The sequence below is a fragment of the Lissotriton vulgaris genome, chromosome 11 (assembly GCF_964263255.1).
Source record: "Lissotriton vulgaris chromosome 11, aLisVul1.2, whole genome shotgun sequence".
Taxonomy (NCBI): domain Eukaryota; kingdom Metazoa; phylum Chordata; class Amphibia; order Caudata; family Salamandridae; genus Lissotriton; species Lissotriton vulgaris.
The window spans coordinates 658,483,093-658,503,773 of record NC_141699.1 but is presented as its reverse complement, the minus strand read 5'-3'; the positions used below and the strand labels follow the sequence as shown (position 1 = coordinate 658,503,773).

The window sequence follows — 20,681 nt, the reverse complement described above, 5'->3', positions numbered from 1 at the left end:
CTGTGTGTTCAGGCAGAATAAGCCCCGTTTTTCTGGACTAATTGCACAGATGTTTCACTCTGTGCACAGGGACACTGCTATTCAGGCCCTGGTGAATGTGTTCTGATCCCTAAAATTAGGTAAAATTAGCGAACCCCTAACTGATATAGGCATGAAATATGGTGCAGAAATACTCCTATGGCATGGAAGAGGAATGTTACCCATGGTCTGCAGCACTTATTGTGCCATCCACTGGTTTTAAAGGACAGACATGGCTTCTGGCCTGCCAGTCTAGCCTGACTGCTGCAGTTTAAATCTGTAGTCCTAACTGTGAAAACAACCCTTTTTGTCATGGAAAACCTCTCTTGTATACATTACTAAGTCACCCCTAATGGTAGAGTGTATGGTATTTAAAAGTAAGACCTGTACACACTCAGCAGCAAAAAAATCTGAGCTCCACTGCATGAGAAGTAGAGAGCAGGAGAGAGCCATATTAACAGAGATATGGTACTCTCCTCCCTCTCACTATTGACGTCACAGAAATTTGCTTCCATGCACCACGCACACACCTTTGCACCATCGAACAAGGGTGTCCACATGAGTCTAACATTGGTTTTGTACTGAAGGGATATCCTTCCAGTACAAAATACTATGCATAGACTAACTTTAAAACTTTTCCCACTGTGTGTGTGTCCTGTACAGGGCAGCACACATGCAAAGTCAGAAAACAAAGGAGAAATATAAAAAAAAAATCTGTGATAGCATCTATTTGGAATGGGCACTATTTTGTGATGCAAAACCTGTCTACCTTTTTCAGTAAATTAGGTTTTGTGTCAAAAACTTGGGTGGTTGCATGGGAATGCTCATGCACCACCCATGGAACGCTTCCTTGATGCTAAGTAATGCAAACAAGTTGTGCACTTGAAAGTAAATTGGTCAATAAAGATTTTGCATTGCTTTGCATAACTTTTGCGAAACACACATGGCGCACAGTTTTGGTAAATATACATTGTTGTAAATGTTACAGTGCTCCTACTATGACAAGGCCCCAAAAAGTAATTTTTGCTGTGGAAGGTTCTGGCTCTGCTATGTAGAAAACCAGAATATGGATTAACCCCTTCACTGCGGCGGCTATACCGCCGCAGTGCTAAGGGGGCGGGGGCGCGCGGCCCGCCCATTCGGGTGACGGAACAGCTCCGTCACCAGCCGCGGTCGCGCTGTGCGCATGACGGAGCGGTTCCGTCACGGCCCCACCCGCTCAATGGAACGCTCAGCGCTGGCTCGGAATCCGCGCCACGCAGGCGTGCCGAGCAGGCCGTGACGGAGCTGCTCCGTCATCAGCACAGCGCACCCGCGGCTGATGACGGAGTGGTTCGGTCACCAGCAGGGGAGGGGATAAAAGGTTAATTCTTCTATCCTGGGTTTGGGACAAGTTAGAAAAATAGTTCAACCACTATCTTTAAAATTTATTAAAGGCACAATGCAATGTTGAAGTTGGATGTTAAATAAATATTTACGAAAATTAACTTTTAGAAATTTGCCTTTTCCATGCCTTAAGCCTCTGGAAGATAATTAGTGTTAGCGCTCCAGCAGCTGCCTACCCAGTGCATGACCTTAAGGAGGTGTAAAAGCTGCTCCTGCAGCGGGAACAACAGCCTGGATGTGGGGAGATATTTTCTCCCGCTTATAGGAAGACTAGTAAAGGTAAATTCATCAATTTGTAAAAGGGCCTGCTCTTTCACAAGTAGATGTAAAGAGAGAACAGGAGAAAGCAACTGTACTTGTGTAGTAGCTTACATGTGTAACTTACACTTTTGTAGTAACTTACACTTTTGTTGTAACTTTTTTTGTAACTTATACTTGTAACTATTGTTCCCTGTAAGGTGCGTGCATGCACCTATGTCACCCCGAGTGTGCAGTGTCATGTGTGAAGCGTATATACACAGCACCTTTTTAAGGACTGTTCGCGTTGTCGCTTTTAAAATGCAAGTGGCGTGGCGTGGCTAGTTGCCGAGGAGAATGGTCGCACTTTGAGGCGGCTCTTCTGCCCACACAGCCAACAGGCCTTCATACCTCCGCCAGTGATGCTGCCTCGCCCGGGGTCGACTGGACGCCCAGCTGTAACCCTCCTGAGGCCCCCGCTGACCTCTGACGCCTGCTGGCCCAGCCAGAATTGCCGCAACTGAATCCTGGCGGCCGGAGCACGTCGGCCCAAGATGGCGGCCGTCACTCGGGACGTATCTGGGTGAAACTCTGGGGCTGCCACAGACCGCACCAGACCTCCAGCGCCTGCACCGTGGCTGATCGAGTGTGGGGGAGGCGATTCCCTGTCGCCACAGCCTGCCTTCGCGCCGGTGGCTCCTACGGGTGAGGAGCGGGACGACCCATACAGGCCTCCCCCACCCGCCCGGCGTCAACATCCAGGCGAGTCCCCGGCTTGGGCCTAGCACCGGGGACTAACACTGTCTGCCGGCTCCGGCCCTCTTTTCTTGCCATACGCCGCGAAGACTGGCCTGCCCCTGCACCTGCCGGCCTGCCTCTGGACCAGATCTTGCGGACCACTATGGGGGCAGGTAGTTATATCGGGGGAGCCGATTGCGACATCACACCCTGACCTCCCGGGGCCTACCAGGACTCACTGAGGCGGACGCTGCTCCCACCCCTCCACTTCTCCACATCAGGGCTTGAGCACTCTACCGGGGGAGACCCAGCAGGGACTGGGAACAGACTGTGAGGCGCCAGGTCCCCCCTCGGAGACCCTCTGCATCGCCCGCCAAGCGTCTGCTGCTGACCCACATCCCCTTTTCAGAATTGTTTTTGGCCACTATAGGTGTGGCAGGGTATACTCAGACATGAGTCCCTTGCTTACTGCACCACCAGGATTCAAGCAAGCCGGGCCGACGACAGCTGAAATGCCAGAAACCGGTCCCCCGAAGCTTGTCTCCTTTCCAGTGATGAATTGGCTTGGTAGTTTGGTCTGCCCTGTTCCCATGAGGCACGGGGTCAGACTAATTTGCATATAGCCAGGTTCTGAACTGGGGTGGTGCAGTGAGCTAAATAACGGTGATGGATTAAGCCCTGATCTCTTGACTGGGTAAGAGTGGTCTGCTTAATTCAGACACTCTGTTCATCACCACCCCCTTTTCTGAATCGTTTTTGGACACTATAGGTGTGGCAGGGTATACTCAGACATGAGTCCCTTGCTCACTGCACCACCAGGATTCAAGCAAGCCGGGCCGACGACGGCTGAAATGCAAGAAACCAGTCCCCGGAAGCTTGTCTCCTTTCCAGTGATGAATTGGCTTGGTAGTTTGGTCTGCCCTGTTCCCATGAGGCACGGGGTCAGACTAATTTGCATTTAGCCAGGTTCTGAACTGGGGTGATGCAGTGAGCTAAATAACTGTGATGGATTAAGCCCTGATCTCTTGACTGGGTAAGAGTGGTCTGCTTAATTCAGACACTCTGTTCATCACCACCCCCTTTTCTGAATCGTTTTTGGCCTCTATAGGTGTGGCGGGTATACTCAGACATGAGTCCCTTGCTCACTGCACTACCAGGATTCAAGCAAGCCGGGCCAACGACGGCTGAAATGCCAGAAACCGGTCCCCGGAAGCTTGTCTCCTTTCCAGTGATGAATTGGCTTGGTAGTTTGGTCTGCCCTGTTCCCATGAGGCACGGGGTCAGACTAATTTGCATATAGCCAGGTTCTGAACTGGGGTGATGCAGTGAGCTAAATAACGGTGATGGATTAAGCCCTGATCTCTTGACTGTGTAAGAGTGGTCTGCTTAATTCAGACACTCTGTTCATCACCACCCCCTTTTCTGAATCGTTTTTGGCCACTATGGGTGTGGCAGGGTATACTCAGACATGAGTCCCTTGCTCACTGCACCACCAGGATTCAAGCAAGCCGGGCCGATGACGGCTGAAATGCCAGAAACCGGTCCCCGGAAGCTTGTCTCCTTTTCAGTGATGAATTGGCTTGGTAGTTTGGTCTGCCCTGTTCCCATGAGGCACGGGGTCAGACTAATTTGCATATAGGCAGGTTCTGAACTGGGGTGATGCAGTGAGCTAAATAACGGTGATGGATTAAGCCCTGATCTCTTGACTGGGTAAGAGTGGTCTGCTTAATTCAGACACTCTGTCCATCACCAACCCCTTTTCTGAATCGCTGTCCCACATCCAGCCTGCCGACTCCACAGCGAGTGAGTTCTTCTGGCCCCCTACTCCTCGCCAACGACTTGCTCAGGGGGGCCACCACTGCTCGGGCCTTAGAAGTAGCCCCCCCCCCACGAACTGTGACTGTGCACCCTCCCCCACCTCCCCCAGGACTACCGGTTAGGGGCACCTTCTCCCCCCCTCCTATCCTTCTCCAGCAAGTTTGCCTCTTGGTCTTCCATCACCACGGCCCCTAGCGGAGACCGGACTGGCAATGGCCTCCAATAAGGGAAATCGGCCCCCACCCAAAGGCAGCTAAATAAACTATCGTGGACCACTAGAGGAGACCCCAAAGATGCGGCTCCAGACGCCACCCTTAAAGCGATAACCCCCCCTCCACAGGGGAAGCCTTCTCCCACGCTGGACGAAGTCATGGAGGCAATTGCGGGGTCCGCTCTTCACTCGAAACCCACATTGACTCGGTGAGCGTGGAGGTGACCCTGCTGCGTGCCGACCTCCGGATGATGGACTCCAGAGTGAAGGACATTGAAATTAAAACCCTGGCGCTCGTCGATGACACCTCCACGCTGCAGCAACAGGTGACTCAGCTACAGAAACAGCAACACCAGATGGAGGTGCTCCTGGATGACTACGAAGGACGCGCCCGACGCAATAACCTCCGCATCCTGGGTGTTCCCGAACGTCTTGAAGAACCGTCCGCCGACCTTTTTGTGGAGAAATTGGTCCTGCAACACCTTCAGCCAAAGACCCTCTCCAATTATTTTTCCATAGAACGGGCCCACAGAGTTCCTGGGGGCCAGCCAAAGCCGGGCGCTTCCACCAGCCCCATCGTGGCCCGTGTGTTCAACTTCCGTGACCGTGATGTCATCCTTCAAACGGTGCGAGAAGGACCACCCTTGCGAATAGACAATGCACAAATCACGATCTTTCCGGACTTCACCATGAAAGTACAGGCCCGCCGACGTAGCTTCCTAGAGGTGAAGAAGGCACTCTGTGCGCAGTCTATCAAATACTCTATGTTATTCCCGGCGAAGCTCCGCATTGAAGCGGAGGGTAAGACCTAGTTTTTTGAATCTCCTGCTGATGTTTGGGACTGGCTCGAGGGGTGGCGAGAGTCGACTTCCACCCACAACCGGCGCAAGAAATCAGCAGATCGCTCTGACAAGGGCATGCCGCCGGAAAGTCGAGACCTATTCACGGACACCGTGCAGGAAGAGTAACGCCGAACATTCTAGGTAAGATTGAACAGTTCAGTCGCTCCTTTACAAGCTGATATGCTCTCCACTATGACCGTCTGACTCTGCTATCTGATGGTTGGCGCATATCGGACTCTCCTCCTCGAAGAATCACTTGTTTGGAGCACAGCCCACCTCCTACTTCACTCATGCTTGGACTCTTATGTATCCTTTGTTGTTTTCCCCACGGGGTGGGTCACTCTACCCGATGTCGTTGATTGAACTACTCATGTCGCTGTTAAATTCACCGCTCTCGAGAGGGGCATCACCCTCTCAATGCCCATAATTGGGGGAGGCAGCTCAACCCCTGATGACGCTTCTTGGACAATGTGGGGTGATAGGCGAGGAGCTTATGGTCACTGGAACTGGTTATAGCTCCTGCTTCTCCCTCTCAGGTGGGATGTCGAATGTTACGATGTTAGAATCGTCGGCGCTCTCTGAAGTTGCCCCTCCGCTCAAAATGGTCTCCTTATGACCCAGGGCGCAGGTCTAGCTTCTGTTTACGTATTATCACTGACTCCTATTATGTGAATGCTATTGTTGATCTTGATTGTATTCTTTGCACTGGATGACATCATCCGAGTATTGGCTGACGAGGGCTCACTTGGTTCTCCACACTCCTCTCTAATGTTCGGGGGGGAACAGGCACTCTGCCTAGTTAGGGAGTGGATAGTTCTAAGTCTGCGGGCAGGGACGCAGGGAGGGGGGTAGTTGGGAGGGGAACAGTATGGGGGGTGGGTTTGGGAGGGACGGGAAATGTTGGGGAGTTGATGACGAGACTTCTATGGTCTCTGTTCTTGTTCTTACTTATTCATTGCAGCGGATTCTTGATAGTAGAGCGCGACATGCAACACGCCGCTACCTCACATGTTACCTCTAGCAACCTGACGCAGTTGAGCCCACCTGTGCGTTGCCATGCGCCATCGCGCTATACCTATAGCTCAGACTTCGGCCATGTTTGGCCCCGAACAGGCTCCACGGTAACCCTCTCCCTTAGAGCCCTTTAGCATAGACAGCACTTTATGCACCGCATGTCACTGATCTGTGTACAATCTCACTCATTTAGGCCGCCATAACGCCCCCCTCGACAACGTCCCTGACCATTCTGACGTGGAACGTTAATGGTCTTGGCAATAAGATAAAATGAGGGGTGGTGATGCAGTATCTCAAACGCCATTCTCCAGACCTGGTTCTCCTCCAGGCGATGCACCTCATGGGTAATGCATGCCAGGCGCTAAACCGGGGCGGATGTAAATTGTTGGTGCATGCCGCTTTCACCTCTGGATCTAGGGGCACCGGTATTCTGGTGCGTAAGAATGTGGCCCTGACATGCACGAAAACATGGGCTGATCCTCTTGGTCGATATGCAATGTTGGAGGCCACCTGGGAAGGCAAGCCACTGAATGTTGTTTCAGTCTACATCCCTCCAACCCTAGGCACTTGATTCCGGTCTGGGAAAGATATGGCTGTTGTAGTTCGGACTGGACTGTTCCCATGGGGCACAGGGTCAGAGCTGATTTGCATAAAGCCATTATCTGACCCAGGGTGGTGTGGAGTGCAAAAAACGATGGATTTAGGCCCAGATCCTTGTACTGGGGTGAATGTAAGACATTGATCTACATTCTGTCCATCAAATTGTTTTTTGTAATTTTCTCCCTGAGTGTACTGGGGTAGCTCAGACGTGGGTCCCAGAGCCTCCACACCACTGGAGTCAAGCTAGCCGGGCTGATGAGAGGTGTTACCTCGAAACCGGTCCGGTCCTCGGATGCTTGATTCCGGTCTGGGAAAGATATGGCTGTTGTAGTTCGGACTGGACTGTTCCCATGGGGCACAGGGTCAGAGCTGATTTGCATAAAGCCATTATCTGACCCAGGGTGGTGTGGAGTGCAAAAAACGATGGATTTAGGCCCAGATCCTTGTACTGGGGTGAATGTAAGACATTGATCTACATTCTGTCCATCAAATTGTTTTTTGTAATTTTCTCCCTGAGTGTACTGGGGTAGCTCAGACGTGGGTCCCAGAGCCTCCACACCACTGGAGTCAAGCTAGCCGGGCTGATGAGAGGTGTTACCTCGAAACCGGTCCGGTCCTCGGATGCTTGATTCCGGTCTGGGAAAGATATGGCTGTTGCAGTTCGGACTGGACTGTTCCCATGGGGCACAGGGTCAGAGCTGATTTGCATAAAGCCATTATCTGACCCAGGGTGGTGTGGAGTGCAAAAAACGATGGATTTAGGCCCAGATCCTTGTACTGGGGTGAATGTAAGACATTGATCTACATTCTGTCCATCAAATTGTTTTTTGTAATTTTCTCCCTGAGTGTACTGGGGTAGCTCAGACGTGGGTCCCAGAGCCTCCACAAACTGGAGTCAAGCTAGCCGGGCTGATGAGAGGTGTTACCTCGAAACCGGTCCGGTCCTCGGATGCTTGATTCCGGTCTGGGAAAGATATGGCTGTTGTAGTTCGGACTGGACTGTTCCCATGGGGCACAGGGTCAGAGCTGATTTGCATAAAGCCATTATCTGACCCAGGGTGGTGTGGAGTGCAAAAAACGATGGATTTAGGCCCAGATCCTTGTACTGGGGTGAATGTAAGACATTGATCTACATTCTGTCCATCAAATTGTTTTTTGTAATTTCCAACCCTAGGCACGGCCGCACTCCAGACCCTACAACGCCTAATGCTCGATCTTCCGCAGGGACCCCTACTTATTGGGGGCGATTTCAATATGACAATGAGTGATGCCATTGATAGACACCCCCACCGTCCCACACACAAGTCAAGCTCGGACCTCTCCCACTTTACACAAATGATGGGGCTTGCAGACCTATGGCGCCTGTCACACCCCCATACGCCCTACTACACGCACTACTCCAACGCTCACAATAGCAGTTCTTGTATAGACTACTTCTTCTCACCCGTCACTGATTTACAATTCTTTCGCCGTCCGGAGGGGCTTCCTAGAGGGATCTCCGGCCACTCCTCCCTTACGGTGCAATTCACAAATCACCGCCAACAGACACGCGGCCCCATAATAATCGCGCCCTGGCTCCTAAAAATCCCTGATATACACGATAGCTTGCTTGAACACACCAAATTTTACTTTGCCGAAAATGTAGAGTCAGTGACTTCGGCCACAACAATATGGGAGGCATGCAAAACCGTTATCAAGGGTAAGGCGCTAGCTCTCAAAACAGGTTACATACACAAACAGAGTGAACTCTTGTCACAAGTGGAAACAGATCTACTTAACCTGGAATCCCTCCACAACACGAACCCCACGGATGAGACAATGACCCGTCTTCAAGCGAAACAAATAGAATATATTATATAGGGCACTGGCGTTGGAAAAGGCGCAAGCCAAGCTCTTGAAAACCCGCCACCGTGTCTACGAGTTGAGGGACAGGGCAGGCAAGATGCTCGCGTGTCTCGAAAAACGGGAGCAGGGTTCCCGCTGGATTGCGGAATTAACCCTTCCAGATCAATCTACTGTCACAGATCCGGGCGATATAGCGGAGGCCTTCGCCACCCACCTGGAAGGGGTCTATACCGCCAGAGCCCACTACAACGCGGAAGAATCCAAACTGCTCTTAGACGAAATGAGGCTACCTTCTCTCTCAGAGACCGAGAGACTGGAGCTGGAGGCGGACCTCACAACGGAGGAAGTGAGGAACGCCTTATTCGCCATTCAATCTGGCAAGGCAATGGGCCCTAATGGGGTCCCTATTGAGTTCCTGAAGGGCATGGTGGGTGAGATCCTCCCACATCTCAAGGCGATGTTCGAGTAGAGCTGCGAAGTCGGCTGCTTGCCACCGGACCAGCGACAGGCTTCGATTGTGGTTCTCCGTAAACCCAATAAGCCGCCTACCAACCTATTTCTCTCATTAACACTGAAGTAAAAGTCCTTGCCAAGCTCTTAGCCAGCAGACTCATGACAGTTCTCCCAGCCCTGATACACGAAGATCAATCGGGCTTCCTGCTGGGCCGCAACACTGCGCTCAATCTCCGCCGTGTCCATAATGTCATGAGTAGGATACCGCACCTCCAAGAGGACGCGGCCATCCTGTCCCTCGATGCGACACTCGCCTTCGACTCTATCGAATGGTCTTACCTCTTCGAGGTGCTCCTCCGCTTTGGCTTTGGCCCCAGATTTATACAATGGGTTCGCTTACTCTACACTGACCTTTGGGGACAGGTTTGTGTCAACGGGCATACGTCCAGGCGCTTTCCCCTACATAGGGGCACACGACAGGGCTGCCCGCTGTCCCCCCTGCTAATCACCCTCACTCTCGAACCGCTAGCCCACTGGATACGAACCGACAACTCCATCCGAGGCCTCCGATGGAACGCTGACACGGTCGACAAAATTTCACTGTATGCGGATGACATCCTAGTATATCTCTCCTCCCCTAGATCCTCCCTTACCAGTTTGCTGCACGTGATCACCAATTTTGATAAATACTCGGGCTTCACCATCAATTGGTCCAAATCGGTGCTGTATGTTCTCCGTGGTCCACCCCCACCTCTCCCGAGAGGCTACTCCATTGAAATTGCCCAATGCGGTTTTAAATATTTGGGAATCTTTGTCACTCCTGACCCCCAACTGTTCCATGACCGCAACCTTCAAGGCCCACTCCAGAGACTCCATGCCAACGTCTCACACTGGAGAACGCTCCCCCTCTCTCTCCCTGGCAGAGCTGCCCTGTTTAAAATGCTTGCGCTCCCTTGGTTCCTCTATGCCCTTCAGAACTGCCCATTCCCCGTACCTGACTCCTACTTTAATTCAATAGAGGGAGACCTCCGCCTCCTCTTATGGGATGGCGGCTCTCCGCGCATTGCTCTCCTCTCTCTCACGCAAGGGTGGTACGACGGAGGTATCGCCCTCCCCAACATCCGCCTCTATTATTGGGCAACCCAATTGGTCGCCACCAACTCATGGATCTATGGCACACCCACAAACCCTGCCTTCCACTTGGAGAAATACCAGACGAGCTGTGGCGGCTATCTCGAAGTTCTTTACGGCAAACACTCCCGAGCTCGATATATAGGCCCAATGTCTCACACACTGTCAATATGGCACCGCGCGAACAAACGACTCGGATGGGCCAACACCCTCACACTCTCCACCCCACTCTGGACCTCATACAGGCTAGGCACCCTATGCCATTACAGAGGCTTTGATAAATGGGACACATTGGGCATCTCCACTATTGGAGACTTGCTCCACAAGGGCAACCTACTGACATTCACAGAACTGCAAGACACGTACAATTTGGCACAATCTGAGACCTTCCGATACCTCCAAATTAAACACGCCATACTCACCAATGTCCCAGATCTCGCCTCCCTTCCACAATCCTCGCCCCTCGAGGACAGACTCTTATCTGAACCCCTTCAAGCCAAGGCGATATCTTACACATACCGCAAATTGTGCAACAATATGCCGAACACTTTTCATCTCCTGCGGAATAAATGGCAAACTGACGTTGGCACTCTAGATGATGTAGAATGGCAGTCAGCACTGATGTCCCCGCGCGAATCACCCATTAATCACAGGTTCCGGTTGATACAGCTGAAAATACTACATAGGACGTACATGTCAGGCCCCCTTTTGGCCAAGATAGGCCGACGCCCCTCTGACCTTTGTCTCTGTCACTGTGGCTCAATAGGTACTTTCTATCATATCCTCTGGGAATGCCCAGTGGTCCAAGACCTTTGGAACCGGGCCGTCCTGAAAATGACTGACGCCCTGGGGAAGCCGGTCCCTCTGACTCCCAAAGGTGCGCTCCTCAATATATGGGACCCTACAGACTTAACTGCAATAGAGCAACGCTGGGCGGACCTAAGCTTCCTTCTATTGAAGCGTAAAATAGCCATGCAATGGGGTTCACCGCACAAGCCGCTCCTGATTAGGTGGGTGGCCGCAATGGACATGTGCATGCTGTCCAAAAAATCGGTTTATAAAACCAGGGGATGTCCCGGAGTCTGGGATAAGAAATGGGGTCGATGGAACACCTATAGGGGCAAATTATGTACTTCCCCAACGGCAGATGTGGCTATGACCAGGCGTATCATTCCTCAGTAAGTGTGATTGTGCTTGCTTTTGAACCGCGCGTGCTCTATGGCGAGAAGGCTGTCTGCTATTGTTCAGATTAATGTTTCCTCTGCTTCGAATAACCACGTTTTGTTTAAAAATAGAAAATACCATAGACCTATGGATTATCTGGAATAAGACTTTGGCTATTCTATGCATACCTTGCGACCACGCCGCCGGACCTCCGGGGTGTCGGCTGAATGGCTGTGTTTACTCTGAAATTGTTGCTTGGTAACTGTACATACCGCAGCCGGCCCTCGGGGTTGTAGGCTCTATGCTGTGTCTATTCATGATTGTGTAATAAAGGTCTTGAAAAAAAAAAAAAAAAATGCAAGTGGCGCGATAAACTGTCATTTCCTTCTGCGGTAGAACCACCCATGAGGAGAACACGAGCGGAAGGCAAGTACATCAGCAAATGGCTCCTGCTCCTGGTGCCTTTCTTTTGTTAAAAATGGCACAGCTGTGGGGCAATTGTGAGCCATTTTTAAAGTATTCATGTCAATCGCAGTGCCCGTCATGCACCTCAATTAGCATGAATACTTTCACAAAGGCACACAATCTGCCCTGCAGCTGCGCCCTATTAACAAATGGAAGGCAGCAAGTCTACAAGCACAACATGTGCTTTCAGGTGATTCTGAAAGCACACAGCGTGCTGGTAGACTTTCTGCAATTCATTTGTTACTAGCGGGACAGATTGTGTGCTGTGCTCTATCAACAAAAGAAATGCAGAATGTCTACAAGCACGACATGTGCTTTCAGAATCACCTGAAAGCACACATGGCCAGCCAGTCTCTGCCTCATCCTGGAGCTCTCTGATGCCTTTGATACTGTCAATCCTGACATCCTCCTAAACCCCCTCTCACAGTATGCATCAATGGAACTGTCCTTCTGTGGTTCGCTTCTTTCCTGAACCAACGCTCACAACTAATCAAACTAAACAACTCAACCTCAAAAGCAGCACCAGTCTCACAAGGAGTTTCTCAATAATCAATTCTGTTTCCTGCCCTATTCAACCTCTATATGGAACCCCTTGCAATAATCCTGAAACCAGCCAGACTTGTCTACCATCTCTATGCATGAAACGCACTCTACATGAAAATATCGTCAGTCAAAGACATCCAACACATAAATTGCACTCTTTCCGTGGTTCAATCCTGGATGAACAGCAACAATTTTAATCTCAACCTGATCAAAACCGAACTACTTTTCATCCAACCTAAAGAAAAATATGTTCCCGTAAATCGCTGGCTCGGCAGCCTCATTGCATTAAACTGCAAACTGTGCATCTCTAGCTCTGTTGAACCCTGGGGATTACACTTGACAGTCACCAGAGCATGAAAGAACATATTAAGGCCTCTGCAAAAAGTACCTTCTACACACTGAACCATCTTGAAAAAATCAAACAATTCATTCCCTCCACAGACCCAAAGACTGGTTCAATCCTTATTCCTCCCAGACTGGACTACAGCAATGATTAAGGACACCCCAAAAATACACCTAGCCCCTTTGAACGCTACAATTCACACAGCAGCTAGATTACTGTTGGGGGAAAATGTATTCGACCACAACACTCCCACTCTGAAGCAGCTCAACTGGCTTCCAATCGAGTCAGGATCTATACTCAAAACTGCTTGCCTAACTCACAAAGCTCTCTACACAGAAAACCCACTCACCTAGCAAGTGAAGTATCAAAATCTGGTCAAAATAGACCTCTTCGAAGCTCTAACACACTACTCCTGATTGCGCCAAAATTTAAGAAAGAATCTCGCACCCACTCCTTCTCCAGGAATGCTCCCAGAAACTGGAACTCGGTGCCCCAGGACTTAAGTGACAATCAATCATCCACTCACTTCAAGGAGAAACTGCAACTACTTCTCTTCAACAAATATCCAAACCCTCCCCCTTAAAGCATCTGACTAGTCTGTTTTCTCCCATCCCAGTCTCTAAATAATTCAGAGCATCACTACCTATGAGAAAGCTGTTGTCTCTTCTAGCCCCAGTTTGACGACACTCTATCCTAGCTAAATCAGAACGATAGCATCCATCTTTACTACTGTCCGTAAATTGTCCGTCATATATTGTTACTATGTATTTTTATTTACTCCACATGTAATCTCTTGCAATTGCTGCTGTGCCAACTTGAAATCACTATATACATATATACCATATCTACATTAAATCTTTATTGTCAACATGTCCTAATGTCTTTCGTATACTTCATCTATACACTGCCACTATGAATATATATTTACTCCAAATATAACTCATGCAATCGCTGCTATTCAAACTCTTGGAGGCGCTCTGATGCCTTTGGATTGAGTTTGTATCATAACAAACACAATAAATAGAATAAATAAATAAATACATTCACAAAATGGAAGAGGTCCCTTGGGGACCCTGTCCCAAATGCAAATGTGTTACCACTATGTTTGAATAGTTGATAAAATGTTAACGGTTTGTGACTGGATTTCGACAGCAAAACATTCATACATCCTATTGAGTATTACTGTTTGAAAGTTACATCATAAACATGCCCTTCTAAATAGCGATTCAGAATGTACTCACAACACAAATAGCAATTCAGTAACATACCACAAAGCTATTTTGTAGTTGCGAGCCTTTAGCCTTTTTGGCTATAAAATACTTTAGTAAACCTGACCCTACATTCTGGGGTGTTATACCACAATACCTTGGTTGAAATATTGACCTGCAAAAATATTGCATCCACAATTACCAATTACCATTCAAGGTAAACAGATGTGGATTGAAGAATAGTATATCTACACTTAGGTACATTTGCCTTTACAATAATATATAAGCCAATATTGTTGATGCAATACTTTTGCATTTCAACCATGACTTTGTGAAATACAACCAAATTCTGGTTTGAGAAGGTCAGTGGCTGACAAACAAAACTTACCAATGAAATGGCTTATGTCTAGTAAGTTACATCATCATTGTTTGTTTGTTTTAAAATATTAGAACGTAAATGTACAAAAGCGTAATAAAATCATGTGAACTGTGATTTGTTTGTTTTGTAAGCTTAGTGTTAATCTTAATATCCGCATTCTATCATATAAATATGCTAGTGGAAATTTCTGATGTTTTATATAAGACAACTGGTTTGTTTAAACAATTACTTTGAGACCTTTTCTGATTCCTTTTGCTTAGCTCCGTAAACTAGGGTATTTCATTAAAGAGAGAAGCCCAGTTTCGAACTAAGGCCAATTTCAAGATAGCAAATTCTAGCTCTTGATGATCAGCTAGCTAATTGATGACTTAATCATTATTTTAGTGGAAGATCATCACATACTTAACTCTATTTTTTCAGGTAGGACCTAAACCCTTGTCCATCACAGTAATACAACACTTAATTTACCGCACCATCTCTTTCTCTGCTCACTGCTACCATGCCATTGGCATGATTGATACATTAACCATTTCATATAAATTGCCATCTCTGATTTCTTCGCTTCTTCCCCACTTCACTGCCAGGTAGTCTCTCTCCCCTGAAGGCAGAGCATTTCTAGTCTTTGAATTGTTTCATAGATGTAATACGTTTTCTGTTGTATCTCAAGTGGAGAACAATCATTTTGTGTGGTTAGCCAAGCTTGATTCAAGTACACAGAGTCCCTTCTATAGAAAACATGGATTATCCTCTAATCCAGTGTTTCCCATACAATGGGCCATGAAACAATTTTTGATGAGTTGCTACAATCCAAGCAATAAATATTGATGCCTTTAAATTCTGTATTTATCTTGTCACATTTTAAACACTTCAAAGACAGAGGGCAAATGTCAGGCTAAGAGCCTGATTAATAGTACTGCGGTCCCAAGGTTTTCCTACTCGCAGTGGTGGTCCGACACTGACATTCTGATTACAACCCCGCCATGAAATGGTCAGAAGAAAGGCAGGGGAACAGCCCCAAACATGGCCCCAGTGCGAGTTTGCCTTTTGGAGACTGGGTATGGGAGCACATGTTGTTCATGAAATGGCACCTGCACACAATTCACCGATATGCAGCTGGTGGTGACACAGTGGCAGCATGTGCTGTATATTCAGTCAGTCAGTCAGTCAAAATTCTTTATTTCGATTAGTTAAAACCATAAAAGAACAATAAAAACACATACATCCTAAAAACAATTTACAATATAAAAAATAATTAATATGCGTTTGATTTTTACAATTCATCAATATTCTATTTACAATACGAAAGTTCATCCTATGCTGTGTCAAATATAATTAATAAAAAGCATTTTCCCACTATGAATCCTACTAGGTGGTTACATACCACCTTTCTTCTTATTATTAATCCTGGCGGCGGCACCCAAAAAACATGCCACACTGTAGGTGACACGCATGCTGCTAAGCATTTGCAGGTAGAGCAGGGCCGGCCTCACTTGTACGAAGCCAACCTCACGTAATCAAGGGTGTAAAAATAATTTCCTTGGCTCTGAATTATGCTCACAGAACATCACAAAATGTAGAGTATCTTGTGTGGAGAACATATCACAAAAACAGGGTGCTGAATTTTCCGGTTTCCCCCACCTTCGAAAAATACCTAAGGTTAAATAAATAAGATTGAACCAAAATCTAACCAACAAGAAGCGGTGGAAAGGCTTGGTTACAAATTTTAAGTACGGTTCAATAGATGGGGAAGTAGCCAACAAATAGTTGTTTCTAACACCTGGTTTCCCAAGCTCCTGCTCTACCCGTACCAACTCCAGCAAATTAAAAAATTACATTTATTCCAACCTATATCCTCTTTTTTTAGGCCCTCAGGTGATGTTTATAGTTCAGGTCGACCGAGCCTGAAGCACGCCGCTGTAACGTACCTCAGCCAGGGGATCCTATTTACCTTGTCCAGGGCTACACAATCTTTTAAAATCAAATGGTTTAATGTAATTTCCTCATTAACCACGTTTTCACTCAACATATCAGTGGGGACATTTTTAGGTGGTCTGAAAAATAGCCCAAATCTAATTCAGTATGTAGGGTATAGGTCGGAGTTGACTGGGGTAGTGACAAGAGTGATCTTAGGAACCTATTTTCTGCAATTTGGATTTTATTCAGAGCAGTATATCCCCATAGGTCTGCCCCATACGAGGCAACCGCTAAACACTTAGATTTGCAAATGCTTAGCATTGCCTCCATTGGTCTTGCTCCCAACCTCTTAGAGAAGCCCAGGAGTGCTGCCGCAGATCTCGCAACAACATTACTCTTGAGCTTCTGTTGAGGGCCCCAACTACCCTTCTCGTCAAACAGGACCCCGAGATGAGTAAAAACCGGGACCTTCAGTAATTTCGCTTCATTGCACGTAAATGTTTTAGCCTTTATGTTCCTACTTCCTGCTCTGGCCACCATTACATGAGATTTTTTAATGTTTACTCTAAGATCTAGTAACTCCATGAAGCTACAGAAATGATCCAGCAGCCTCTGAAGGCCCAGCCCTGTACGTGCCAGTAATACTGCGTCATCCGCGTACAGGAGAACCGGAAACCCCACTACCCCTGCACGCAGAATATCTAAAGTAGCCAGTCACAGGGATTCCTCTAGGGCATTAATGTAAATTGTAAAAAGTAGAGGTGCCAGAATGTAACCTTGTCTGACACCTCTCCTTGAATTAAATTGGCCAGTGCATCGCCTCTCCCTGGTGACCCTAAATAAGGCTGAAAGGTCCTGGTGCAGGTCACTTAAGAAGTTTACCATGGTGGGATAAATGCCTAGTTCTGGGAGGATTCGCCATAGTTTTGAACGATTAACTAGATCAAACGCAGATGCGAGATCCATGAAGCCCATGTACAGCAGCCCATCCTTGGCCATGGTATACATGCTTATAAGAAGATGCAAGTTTCAGCATTGGTCCACGGTACTCCTGTGTTCTCTAAAACCATACTGGAGGTTAATGAGCACCCCCCTGTCCTTAAGCCAATCCCCCAGTTTCTGAAGAATCACTCTGCCCAAGATTTTTACTGCAGAATCTAACAGGGAAATTGGCCTATAACAAGCGGGGTCCCCTCTATCTCCTTTTTTAAAAATTGGGAATATAACAGCTGTGGCCCACAAAGGTGGGGCACCTATTATTGAAGACGCATTGAAGACATTGGTCAAAATTTTTGCCCAAAAATTTGGATATAGACTGTATAAGTCCGCAGGAACCCCATCGGGGCCTGGGGCTTTATGTTTTGACATATCTCTAATGGCTCTCTCCACCTCAGCCACATCAAATTTAATGGGGTGTGCCTGTCAAGTAGCCATAATATCCACTTCCTATAACTCAGTGTGCCCATCACCATAAATTTTCTTAAAGTGTTGGAGCCACCGTTCATCCGGTATTACACAGTCCATCCCCAAATTTTCCTGCTCCGAGAAGAACGGATGACTTATTGTTGCCCAGAACTTCCTACTACCCCTAAGCACATCAATGGATTGAAGACCATCCCATGCCTCCTCTCTAATTTGTCATTTGCGTAATGCGATAGCTGTTTCATAATTCTTGTGCAGGGATGCAACTAGAGCTCTATCTCTATGTCTTTTTTTAGTGCTGAAAGTAGGGCTCCATGAGCCCTTGAGCAATTATTATCGAACCATTTTTTGCTTTCCTAGGTTTAGGTCTGCTTTCTACCTCTAGATTTTTTGCAATTAGGTTACATATAGCCGCATAGGCACCTAAAATCTCACCGCCTGAGGCCGCACCATTGAGGTAAATTGCTAAATTTGCCTTAGCCTCGATTGTGAGGTCTTCAAAGAAAGCTTCCGGGACCACCCTGTCCCATTTGATTCTTCTCCCTTGATCTTTTATGGATAAACTCCTGTGATCTCCCCTCCTATTTACCTTAGGGCCACTAAAGTTCCCTAAATCTACCTCCAGCAGGACAGGATTGTGGTCACTAAAGGTTGAAATCACCACTCTATAGGCAGTGGTCTTTGGCCAAAACTGCGAGGGATAAAAAAAAAGTAATCAATGACTGAAAATGCTCCCCGCCCTATAAAAGTGGGTACCCTCTCCTCTCCTTTTTCAATGCTGGGTTCAAATAGATTCATATTAGACAAAAGGTCCTCAAGAGCCTCTCCCTGCCTACTATGCTCAAAATGAGGCACTCCATCACTTAAAGCCCCAAGCGGTTCATTACATGAATGTATGTTGAAGTCGCCCAGAAGGATCACTTCTGGTTCATAATTCTGTTTAAGTTTAAAATCTGACAAAAACTGGTCCAAAGCATAAAAGTGCTCATTGTTCTGTGCACCATCATTAGAATTATAAAAATTAATTATTAAGTATTTCTGGAGGTCAAAACCACTCCTTTCAACTATCAAAATATTGTTAGAGTCTGCATCAAGTTTTTTTAAAACGCCTATAAGGTTAAGGGAAAAAAGGGAAAGAAGACCCCCCTTTGGTCTCCCCACATTCCCTGCGACTGCTGGAGTAACAAAACTTACATACCCATTCAAGCTAAAGCTGCTTGCATGGCAATAATATCATGCTGTCAGACAAAATCCACCCAAATAGCATCAGTTCTTTTAGCTCTATTGCCAGACACATTCCAACTCAGAATCTTGCATGCAGCTGTTTGGTTAGGCCCTCCAGCTGTGACACCTTGCCCCAGAGTACTGGCAGGTTGTCAATCATTGGACTCCATGTGTTACAGAGGGAAGAAACGATTTGAAAGAGCCAATTCTGCGTTTATCTGATGCTGTGGGGGGAGGCAGATGTTATCAATGTGAGAACCTCTTCAACCCTTTGAGGCACCCCCCCTATTGGTATAGACTGTGTAGTATCATCGCTTGGATATGAGGTCATAGGTGGACTACAACGGCTAGGCCGTACCCGAGATAGAGTCGCATACGGTACATGTTGCTTCACAGGGGGTAGAAATAACCCAAGGGAAATGGTCTAATGCCCTTATGAACAACCTCTGAGGCATCCCAGAATAATCTTTCCGCACATGCCCGGCTATTAAAATTGACAACCACACAATCCCCCAAGATATTTTTTGGGCCACGCCCAACCCAACTGACCCTCCTCGCCATAATGATAGATCCTATAATGTCGGTGCCTCCACTACTGTGTTGTATGCACCAATGACTGGCTTGTTTCATGAGATTGTGGGTTGATTCATTAGTGCCATACCTTAATGGGGGAACCCCTGTGAAGACAGCCACCAAAGGGGCGGCCTCTGGTGGTAACTCCAGGGTCAAGCCCTGCTGGACAATCGGCCTCTTTCTATCTAAAGCAGGTCTCCTGGTAATACTCGCTCCAGGATTGGAATTCCCCCGCCCCTCCTTACTGGTAACGGACAACAAACTTCCATTTAACTTTTCCGAACTTTTCTCCCTTAGAGCCTGAGTCTTCCAAATCGGTTTGTCGACCCTGTCCCTATTCCTGCTAATGCCTTGAGGCTGAGAAGAACAACCCCCATGGCGTGTGTGCTGTTTAATAGACAGATCAATGTTATCAAATTTTTTTTAGCAGACCTGCCACACATGTATTGAGGGTGTCCACAATGTCTTTAGCGATAGCCACTAAACCAGGTTCCAAACGCGCTATGAATAAATCCTCCACCATTTTCCCAAGATATTCCCTGGAGCTAGTCTCTGAACAGGGGGTCACGCCTACAGGTTTATGCCTTCTCACAGATTTTTTCGCAGCTCTATGCTTAGGAGGTGGTTGTCTAGCAGGGCCATCATGTCTTTTGTCCTCCTGTGGCTCCTGGTCTCTGGCACCACTAATGTATCTGCCAGACCTCAGAGAGGCTCCACCACTGTGGGGATTTTTATAATCACAATGTTCGGCTTCAAAGGGTAAAGTAGTGATCTGATTGTGCGCTAATACAGGTGATGAATTAGCGATGTCCAAGCCCAGTTCTTTCTCGGCATTAGCAATTTCCTTGGATAATACCCCAACCGCAGATGTCAGATATGTAATGATGGATTCCGATGTTCTAGCCACCTTAGCTTGATTCCCCTCATGCACCCCAAGTCATTGGTTTTTTCTCTTACCCATTGCTGCTCTCAAATGTCAGAGCGGTGGCCCAGCCCATCCTCTTACGTCCTCGAAGGCCCCGCCCTTGTCTCGGGCTTCTCCCGCCACGCGGGAGAGCTGCCTTGGTTGCCTTGGTTGCTGCCGGGTGCAGAAATGGGCACAGGGTGCGTGTGGCGCAAGGAGTCCTGGGACCTGGAGTCCTCCCCTCAGCGG

The 20,681-nt window shown here is 47.8% G+C and overlaps 1 protein-coding gene across 7 annotated transcripts in view; it reads left to right on the top strand.

The window, feature by feature from the left end:
* Positions 1-20,681, top strand: part of SLC19A3 (solute carrier family 19 member 3) — a 550,876-nt gene that overhangs the window by 243,236 nt on the left and 286,959 nt on the right. The window lies entirely within an intron of this gene.